Source organism: Drosophila mauritiana, chromosome 3L (genome assembly GCF_004382145.1).
Source record: "Drosophila mauritiana strain mau12 chromosome 3L, ASM438214v1, whole genome shotgun sequence".
NCBI lineage: Eukaryota > Metazoa > Arthropoda > Insecta > Diptera > Drosophilidae > Drosophila > Drosophila mauritiana.
The window spans coordinates 5248037-5259470 of NC_046669.1; positions in this window are offsets into that span (position 1 = coordinate 5248037).

An 11434-nucleotide genomic window follows, 5' to 3' on the forward strand; every position below is an offset into this window, starting at 1 on the left:
CATCTCCGTTGTCCGATTGGGGACATGAGGGATTTGCTGGGGAGGCAATTTGATCCCATCCCTTGTCCGTTTGATTTCCCCAGTGCTTGTGCCATGGAGTGGAAACGGACCGACCCCGTATCGCTCCCTTAACTCCTTAGCTCATCCGATGCGGCACTGTCATAAAGTGTTTATGAGTGTTTGTCTGTGGTTACTTTGAGTGCCCGTTTTACGTCCTGTCCAAAGTTTCTGACTGTGCCATAATTTACCAGGTGTTAAGGCGACAATTTGTGTGGCACTTCGACTTTTCTCTTCAGTAATTCTTTTACCATTCCAGATTGTACAACAAAAAAAAAAACAAGCCCCCTAACATTTCTCATATATTTTATACAGCCTGAAAAGGTCAAGCGGGGAAATGGCAACATTTGACAGCATCCGCAGTTGGTTTCCCCTTCGAAGAAAGCATTTCCTTGTCAATAAAAAATGTCTACTTCCGGCAAAGCCATCATCAACATTTATGTGTATCCTTCCATGCAAATTGAAAGCGAATTTGTAGATCTGCAACTTTTATTTGTCAGAGTCAAAACTTTTTAAACTCAAAATAAACTTGTGCATTAATGGTTAAATAGAGTGTGGGCGAGACACGATTTGGGGCAAATCCAGCGTGTCCCCAGTGGGTTAAAAACTTTTAACTCAAATGATATTTGTCAACATCTATTGTTGTCTGTCACAGTTGCTTAGGTGTTTTCTTAGGCTCACTGATTTCGCTTATTAGAGAAGAAAGTCTTTGGAAAGCGCTGTTTTCAATCAAAACAACAGCATCGCCATTATCATCAGCAGATACTTTGGTAGCAAATACAAGGCGTTAGATGCCTTGCATAGCTTATAAAACATTCCGCAAGCTCGACAGGAGTGACGACTTCAGCATTTTAGCATTTCCACGACGAAGGAAGAAGGATGCAGGATACAACGCCGCGAGCTGCGTAGGAAATTTCCCAGCATTGTTAGCGGCTTTTGAGGTAACGAGCGTTGGGAGGAAATGGGTTGTACGGGGTGTGTGGGGTGCTTAACGGGAAGCCGAAGCCTTCAACAATAAGGTGAATGACGGAAATCGTCACCGCAATGTCTAAGAAGCGTGAATTGTTGCAATGGTTACAATGTTCACAGCCACACTGACAGAAATGAGTGATAAATATGTAAAATATACGATTTATTTACATGGCTGCTAAACTATCTTAAGGTTATGATCTTAAATCTTAAATTGAATAAACGGCTATATAGGATCAAAATCTAAGTTATCAATTCCTTAGTAACATTAATTATTTTTAAATATTTTTGTACGGTTTACCCTCTTCACTTTTGTATCGAAACAGAAAACAGAAAGGGTGGCGGTTAACATCTGGCAAGAAAGGAATGTTTTGCATTCGCCACACACACATACCATATGGTCTGAATTAAACATTTTGCCGCATAAAAATTTATGCAAAAGTTCGATTCCGTTCTGTTTTGCTTTTGTTTCACTCCTATTTGCCATAAATCGCATGAACAAACTACCGAACTTTTTATTTGGCTCGTTTGGCTATGCATGGAAATTCAATTAAAGTGACAAACTGTCCAAATTTTTGACATGGGAGCAGCTCCAGCAACAGAGAAATCACACACAAAAATCCAATGAATGCCCAATGGACAATCAGCATAAAAAAGGCAAAAAGATTGGCAAAATGGAACGAAAAAATTCCGAAAACAAACAGTCTGAGGCAGAGACTTACATGCATATTCATTGTGGAGCAAATCCTGAAAATATCACAGAGCTCCACTCGTGAATTATAAAACGTAATTGAATGAATTTGATTCGGCTGGAATCGTATGGATTTTCCGGTACGAAAAGTGAAAATTACTAACAGTCATTTTTTGCCTATCTATCGTTCCTTTTACGGCATTTAAGTTGACAAATCAATCGAAACAATGGAATATGAAAACGATTTAGGTTGAGCATTATGGAAATGGAAAACTTGTTTAAGGGCATTTTGTATTATTTTGGAAGGTTTATCTCCTAGATGGATTTTCAGTACATAAATGCCAACTGTGTTTAGCTATAAAGTTTGGGGGTATATTTTTCTCATTATACAAGATTAGTTCCCAAATTAATGTATAAACTTTTTTTTATCAATCTTGAATTTCAATAAATTAAAATAAAAAAAAATGTACCGCTCGCAACTTCTATTCTCAATGTTTTGCTCATCACCATTAAGTATACGCCCTGTTGGACGATTTCAAGTTTATTTATGAGCTAATAGCCTCGAATGCAACGATTGCCATCTGTTTGGCTGGAAATAACGATATGTTCAAGTATTTGCGCTGGCCAGTTGCCAACTGGCTGGCCTTTCTAAGCGGTGATTTGGCATCCAGAGCCTCAAAGTTCAATTTGCAAACAAATGTAAGCCATCGAAATGCTGATTTAGTGGGCAATCAGTGACAGCTGCAGTGTAGAATGGCTTCTAAATATCGTCCTCACCAATACTGCAATAATTCGAAAGCATCTTTGAATACAAATGAGGGCGAGCTGGTCAAAGATCGTCAAAGGACAAAATACATACCAATACAATTGTAAACCCTTGCGACCTGCCTGCCGCGGCACTTAAAGTCACTCATTTGCACTTTACGAAGGGCCAAGATTGGAAGGTGACTCAATCAACTGAGTGCCCAAACAGCTCACAGTTCATTTGAGTCTGCTACGAGGGGTAACTCGAGGAATTTTTTAGATACGCGCAGAAATTTCTCTTTCGCCGAGGTTAGAGGTTGGGGAACTCTATTCCCCGCCAGCTTGCTACTTCGTTTGATCTGGAACAGATTGAACAATCAATTACGTGCTGCCAGTCGCCACGCCCACACCGCCCACTTGGCGAGCCAAAGCCCAGAAGGCGAAGGACGAAGAGCAAAGGTGAGGCTGAGTGGCATGAAGAAAAACGCGCATACGTGCCGTTGTCCAGGTTTCTGCAAGTGCACTTGAAATTATAGTCATAGGGGAAAAAAAGAGTAGCTCAGAAAATTTGTTTATTAAATATATTATCTTCTTGACTATATATCTAAAATTATAGCTTTGCTAATAAGTTTCATGTCTTAAATGGCAATTATCACTAACCAAATAAATTAGTACGAATACTACTTAAAATTTTTTTACGTCAGGAGAAATATACGCGTTACTTATAATCAATTTGAACATATTTTGAGTAATTTTTTATTTTGTTAATTCGAATTCTAATGTTTCATCCTGTTTTTTTCCAGTGCACCTCTGAAGTTCGTCCAGGTTCGCTGTCGCTGTTGCATGAAATTGACCCGCGTTGCCGGGATTTATAAATGCAGAGTGCGGCGTTCGGAGCGCAGTCGATCCCACAGCTATGAGAAATGCAAGAAATCAACCAAAAACGAACGTGCGATGCATACAAAAGCTGACTTCAAACGGATTGTTTTCCTTATGTGCGAAAGTTGACAAGCTCCCCCATTTTTTTTTTTTTGCCTTCCCTTGCTGCTTTTCATCTTCTGGACTGAAAAATGCAATCAACTTGAGGCGAATATTTTTCAGGGAAATGGTATAAGGACTATGGAATGTTACTACTGGTAGTTCTCCGCCTGCATTCATCCATCCAATGCGATTGCCAAAGGAAGCGGAACAACAAACCCACCTGGAAACAGTCCTGCTGGCAAAACACAGCTTCATTGTTAAGGGATGGTAAAGAGCGAACAATACAATTTTTAAAGGAACAAAAGTTTTAGGAACCTGAAAATTATCTATAAAAAATTTATGAATAATGTGTTATTGTTTTCCGAGAAAAGAACAATAGGTTTCGGTTTACTTTACAATAGATTTTACATAGACATATAATACGTTATATATTTTGTAATTCTTACCTTCATCTTCAGCTTCTTAAGTTAAAATACCTCAAAGTATCGTTTAATTTGATTCGAATTCGACATAATTCATCAAACACCAAGCTAAAAACAGAATAAAAGTTGTAACAACTGTCAAAACAAATTGTTTTGTAACTTATTTGCCTTCTTCCAAATGCCATTGGGAGCGTTAAGACAACAATAATGTTTTATTATTGTTATTATTGTTACATATAAGTGTGTTTGCCCATACAAGTGTCAGTTGTTCATGCAGATTTTACTGCGATTAAGGGGGCAGACGGCTCCGTCCAGAGGGGGCGTGTAAATATTTCGTATTATTTATCCCCAGAGAGCGAATCGCCCGTTTGTGGCATTAAATATGCAGGGGCAGCGTTTTATTCGAGCGACTGACCCCTGGCAACAGCTCAACTGACAGGGGAGTCCGGCCGAATGGACAGCAAAATGTTCAAATGCTTGGACAGCTGTCGGCAATTGCGTAGCCAGCAAAAACCATCAAAATTCATTCGAATTTTTTGACTTAATACTCTTCGTTGGGGTATAAAGCTATTTGAATATTTGAGATATTTACAAAAATTCTGTTTCAGAAAAATTATTTTGGGAAAACAGCTTCAAAACCATGAACAAATTTTCTAATCACAAAAAACTATTTAATTAATATAGATAATAGAGAATCGTTTTATCAACTTTCAAAAATTGTGAGGTATGTACTGTTTTGTTTTTCCCCAAATCTCTTCAAGTTTTCATTGTGTGCAGAAGTGTGGACTAAGAAAGATTTTTCGGTCGTTTTCAATTGCAGATAAATAAAATTTATAAGCCACAAAAGTGGAACACTGCCAAGAACACACAGGCTTTGGGGTAAATAAAATTTAATGTTTTCAATTAGCTGTCAGAAATTGTTCTTCGCCCCAATGCCTTTGGTCCACATCACACTGCACTCACACACACAGACCCACTCCCACTGAATGCCAGCACCACCACCCCCATTTAAACCACACAATCAGCAACCCTTAAGCATCGACAAAGAGCCACCCAAATGGGTTTTGGATGGTATGGCTTGGTTTGGCATGGTATGGTATGGTTTGGTATGGGGGTCACTGCTGTCGAGTTGACTGGTAAACAATTTGGTGCCAAGGAACGGGCACCGAGCGTTGATTGCATGGGCCTCAGATTTTGGTCAGGACCTGGGTGTCTGTGAATAATTTCGGCATTATTGCCTGTGCTTAATTCAAATGAAATTAATTTCGCAAGGTAAACGCCAGGCAGGCGAAGGACCAGCCAGGATCAGCGCCCAACCTTCGTGTCCATTGTTTTTGGGTGATTTAATGGCTGGGGGTGAGTGTGTGTGCAAATGAATTCATCCCTTGGGCAACATTTTATGGCATAATTTGAGGCGTCAGGAAGTACGTCGTCCTGGTCGTCGCCCTAACCAGAAAAGGTCAGTTCCCGTTTTGGGTGTGAATATTAATGTCTTATATTTTATTTCGCAGCTCGGTTTCCCGTGCCGTTCAGCTTTTAATATGATTGTGTCTGGGGCGTGAATACTGTTGATTTTTCGAACCCTCGAAGCGTTTAATTATGTGCAACTTGTAGACTTTTAGGCTTTAATCCTGTGGCAGACATGTTTCGATTTTCAATTCAAGGATAACTTCATCGCTGGAGCCTGCAGCCAGGACTCTTCTCGCTGGCACTTGCAAATTCAGTATAATATATATGTGTTGAGCTCTAAACACGTTCTTAGCATTCAGACAGACTCGACGGGAGAGGTTGGTCCCCTTTCCACTTCCTTCGCCTGTCGGATTGTCTGATTTCCCAGATATTTTGCTATTTTTTATGGCCACAGAAATCCGGCCCCTTTGCGTTTCCCCCTGAGAGAAACGGAGACTGTCTGCCTCCTTGCTCCTGCCATTGAGTAGATTAAAGTGTAAATATTTAATGCACGCGATTTGCTCGGCCTGAGTTATTATAATGGTACCAGGAAGGAAAAGCCAAGAACCCTTTATTCGGAACTTAAACTTTTTAAACCCACTTTAAGGATCTGTTCAGCAAACAGACCAAAGTTTATCAATAGTCATGGAAAACAATGCCACAAAAAGCGGTTTATTATTCGTTGAAAATAATCCATAAAAGATGTTCTACTCTCGGTTGCTTTCAATGGGTTTTTGTTGAGTTTCGTGCAACTTTTAATAGAGCATCTTCTAGATACATGCATATGTTTGAGTTTTTGGCCAAATTAGAATATGTACGGTTTTGTTTTTTACCATACTTGGTAATTGTATGCTGAAAATATCAAGAAAAACAGAATAATACTTATTAAGACTATATGAAGTAGACCAGTTAAGGTTCATTTTAAATATCAATTTTCAACTAAATGGTAATGAATTATTATAAGAATTAAGAAAATGTGATAATGAGTGTGTTTTTTTTTGTGGGTTTCAAGACTTTTTGCCTGTAGCTCTAGCCAATTAACTTGAAACGTGTATTTAACGACATCGAAATGAACTACCAAAAGCAGAACATCATGGAAAAGATAACGACTGTCTCATTATCATTCTGCACACACACTCACATACTAATACACCCACACAAATTGAAGGATATGCCCCACACAGACGCACACAATCCCACACACGTGACCGTTTCGAATGGTGGCGCCAAGATTGACATAATGACAATGAAACGCCCAAATGATTGGCTTTGCCTAAAAATACCCACACACGCACATTCCGAAAGAATTATAGAAAGAGAGCTTAAACAGCGGCAGAAAGAGAGGGAAGATGGAGCGCGAAAGAGAAGGAGTGTGCAGTACACCGAGCTGGCAATTATGGCAGCCAGTTAGATAATTGGAAACAGAAGGCCAACGTTAGCGTCAACATAGCCATGAAGTGGCTTTAAGGAATCGCAGCTAAAAACATTTGCACCAGAACTAAATCAGACACTGGAAGAAATCATTACCAACTTAGAATATTAGTAATATATTCCAAAACAAAACCTTCTGTCCTGGAAACCAATTACATTTTTACAATCGCTTAGAACTTATTTTTTTGTACAATTTTCTTTCCGTGCACACACACTCCGGGAATTTCATTAAAGTTAATAATAATCGTAATAATCTCCCGCTGGGTCCTGGTTTTGGTCCTGTTCTTGCTGCTGCTGCTGCTGCTGCTCCTGGCACACACATGCACGAAGTTGGGCTTAAGTTCTCAAACACTTAATGAGGCATTCAAAACAATTATGTGCTGGTGAATCTGCTGTCCCCAGAATTTCGCCCCTGAATGTGCTTGTGTGCTTTGCATTTGACATTATTAATATTTAAGACTTTGGCTAGCCGTGGCCAAGGAAATGGAAACGGGCTTTCGTCGAGCTTTATTTTGCGACAGAGAAAATCACTTTAATAAATTTATGCACACCCCGAAGGGATCACGAGAAATATGAAAGGTAAATGGAATTTTCCTTTGAACGGGCCCGAAAAACATATACAATTTAATTAAAGTTTTGCCCAGAAACCAGAAGGGCACAACTAATACACACATGTGCCATGTGCCCGTTCTCGTCCTTGTCAGCAGCTGTTGTCCTGTTCGCATCAGTCTTGGTCCTGTTCTGGCGCACGAGTCCTGCTGATTGAGTGGCAGCAAGGACATGACGGCAGAAAAGCCACAAGTGTGCCTGGCACATCGTCTTGAATGTTAATATTTGCACTTTCAATTTGCACGCAGACAGTCGCATACGGAATGGATTTGCGAAAAGGACTCGTCCTTGAGTTCTTTTGTTACAAAAATGGCCATTCGTCGGTGCAATTATTTGAGCATTTCTTGCACTTCCTGCCATTTCAAATGGATTGCATTTAAAATTCTCATGCATTTTATTCTGCCAATTTTTTTTGTTGCCGAGCTTATTTCTCTGTGTTCTGCCACATTTGCCCAAAATAACAAAGAGCTTCAAAATTGTTAGCCCCATTGTGTTGGTGGTAGCACACATATCCTTTTCCTTTCCTGGCTGCCCGGCAATGGGTTGAAACTGAAATTAAATTGTGATGCCCACCAAAGCCTTCTTTTGTCTAGTTTTTGCTTGGACTTTAACGTGGCTTTCGGATTTGAGACGATGTACCGAAAAAATGTGTCAAACGGAAGTCCTATCAAATTTTAATTGGCAAAGAGTGAAAGGAGGAAAGAAATGTGTTCTTTAATGAATTATATTAAAAACGACGTGCCATTTCTTTTCGTAATTGAAAAACTTCAAGTCGCTTAAACTGCCTTGCCAAAATAGCCAAAAATGTTAAAACTTTAAGTAGTTACTTGGAATTACTACATTTGAACACAAGGGGTAAAGGCATTCGTTTGATACTGAATTAAATATTCAAAAGCCTGAGAAAAGCGTCCTTAAAGTTTACACACGGATTTAGTTGGGGATTTTGTGGGCTTACAGGGGAAAAAAACAAGACAAAACCCTTTTCTAGTCCCTCTGACCGATATCTGGTTTTGTGTTGATGTTCTTTGCAGGGGATTTATACACCCATTTGAGGCTTTGGCAGTCATTTAAAGTATCTGTCTCTTCTTCACTCCTTTGCCAAAGCATTTGTGTTTGGGTTTTAAGGGCTTGCCTCGTTGTTGTTGCTGCTCGGTCATGTTGGGCAACCAAACAAATCGTTTGAGTTGGCCAGGCCAAGTGTCAAAGTTTTAACGCACCCTAAGCCCACAGGCTCTAATGGAAATGGGTATATATATTAATAATGAAAAATGTTTTCGGTTTCGTTTTGCGGCGTTCGCCTGCAAATGACTCTTATTTGCATTGAATTTCTACCAAATGACGACAACAATTCATTTCACCTGGCATACATCTTAATTGGAGTGGAATCGAAAGCCCACGCTCAAAGCCACATATACAATGCAAAAAGAGGATTACCCACAGATTGCCAACTGTCTCTGACATTTGTTGGTTGTAAGTAGTCCTGGAGCATTCTACTTGCAGATGGGAAATCGGTAAAGTGGGGGCGGCAGAACACAAGTCCATTGTCTTGTCTGCGGACAGTCTATCTATCTATCCACCTATCTCCCCATCGATTGGGCTAACTACCTATCGATGCTGCAGCTTTCGACTGCAATTGCAGTGGTGACCACCACAACCTCCAACCCCCTAAATATCCCACTGAGTAACCCTTTTCCTTTTAACCCCCACCCCGTTGATTTAATTTATTACCCAACTGCGCTCTGGTCGCAGAGCCATTTCAGATAAATGCGTCTGTACTTTCGACAATATGGACGTTGGCCCCGCCTAGATCCACAGACCTCTAACCACACACTTGCAAAAAATATGGCAATTTAATATTGAAAAACCTATCAATGTAATGCATTTCCCAGAAAAATAGTTATTTATATGATCATTATTTTTAAAGGGACTTTCCAGGAGGAGCTTAGAGGACATTTTCCCTTTTAATAGCTAAATTTATTTATTCCAAAGAAACTTATGCCATAATACTTGCAACTCAAAGCTTTAGAATTTTATCCTAACTCTGCTCAAGTGGATTTTGGTTCTTAACTTTAATCTACACGAAGATTGTAAATATGTTTGATCTTAATTTACAGTAGAGAATACTTAATTGTGTAGTTCTTTTGTATCTTGATTGCGTTTCACAGTGTTTTATGAGTTGCAGAAGTAAGCCAATATTTCCGAGTGCATCTACCCCCCAAAATTTCACCCCACCCCCTCCCTTCGGTCGCATGTGTTGCACTCGGACAAAAGTTTGCGGTTAAATTTACACATGCTGACCGCACATGCTGACCGCAAGGTAAAATTCGCTCGTCGCAGTCCCGATGACGAAGTAGATAAGAATAATTTATGGTGATGCCCCTTCAGATTCCAGTCGGTGTGCGTGTGTGTGTGTGTGAGTGAGTATGTGTGTGTGTGTGCGAAAATTAGACATGCAGACAAATTTATTGGTCTCAACAAATCTTCATTCATTTTATTTGAATTCTTCATACTTTAGCCAGTTGAGCTCTATTAAATTATTGTTTACAAAGTGTTGTGAACTTCGCTTGACACTAAGAATGAAATGTGAATAAACTCCAAGTGAATAATAGCCTAGAGTTATTCAAAGGGGTGGAGATCTTGGACTTATCACTTGTATGAATACTTTTGAAGCAATACAGCTCTTATTGAACTTGAAGAATAACTTATTTAGTTACTTAATCCACATTCTCTGTGCCCCTATTTAATCTTTATATTTTTAACTAAATTTAATAGTTCCTAAATATGCTTTTTGTTCACCCGAAATATTTTTAGCCCCTTCTGTTTTAACTCATTAACTTTTCCAACTGTGCATGTGATTGCTTTTAGCTGATTTTAGCTGTTTTAATTTAAATGCCAAGCCAAATTATTATTATTTCAATTGCATAACTGTTTATGCAGCTCCCTGCCACATTTCAGTACCCGGCACTTAAAGACTGATAGTTTTTCCCGACAGCTTTTCCAATTTGTGCGCGCCGGCAGCAGCAGCAGCAGCAGCAGCAGCTATGAAAATAATTTTAATAGCATTTAATTTACGCAAATGCCATTAAAAGCTTTTCACTTTTCATTCTACCCAAATCTGATTATTTTGCGCGTTGTTTCGCATTTTGCGAGCTCTTGCGCCGCGAGGTTTTATAGCTGTTTTGTCAGCTGACAAATTAATTCTGCGATTTCCTTGGCAAATCTTCATGACTAAAGGTATCAGCGAAGACGCAATTAGTAACATTATCTGACGAAGAACACTGAGCAATCCTTCTGGCACTGCAAAGCCAAAAAGACAAGACTTTGAGTAATGATTACAGTTGCAAGTTTGAGATTTATGAACTGAGGGTCAAAAGTCAACCGCAGACAAGTTGGGGCAGGAAAAGTAAACACTGGGTTCCATTTCCGCTGAAATTCCAAACAGAAATGAACAACAAATGTGCGGTGTATCTATGGACTGGGCCACCAGAATGGAAAGGAGCAGATTGTTTGCCAGGACTTGCGCACAACTTCTAAAGTTCAACTTGGTGTGGAACTTTAGCCGGCAAATATTGGCAGGACTTAGATTGATGCACCAGATACGCTGCCCATATGTCCTTCCAGCGAATGCAAAACACAAAATTCTCATTATTTTATTCATGGAACGGCTTAAGTCGCCTAATAGACAGCTAATACTAGCGCATATATATTTTCCTTTGAATATATTTACCAGCGCGCAAATTAAAAACAAACAAGTAAGCCAACGAAATCAAACATTCAATGCATTCTAAGGCCAAACACACTCTGTCCAGAATTTGTTGCTTTTTATGAATGGAGTTTATTTTGGATCAAAGGGCGTAATTGAAAAGTGTTTAACCAGGGCAAATCGTTTGATGCAATGCATATCCTGATTCTGACAAAGAGGGTAAAATTAAATCAAAAGTCAGGATTCAGGGGAAAATATTTGCTGAAGGTTTTTTCAGGTATTTTGGACACCGCAAACGAAATGCATTTACAAATTTTTTAAACATAATTTTCTTTAATTTCACTATTTCCTTAAATAACTTAACATTAATCACTGCGA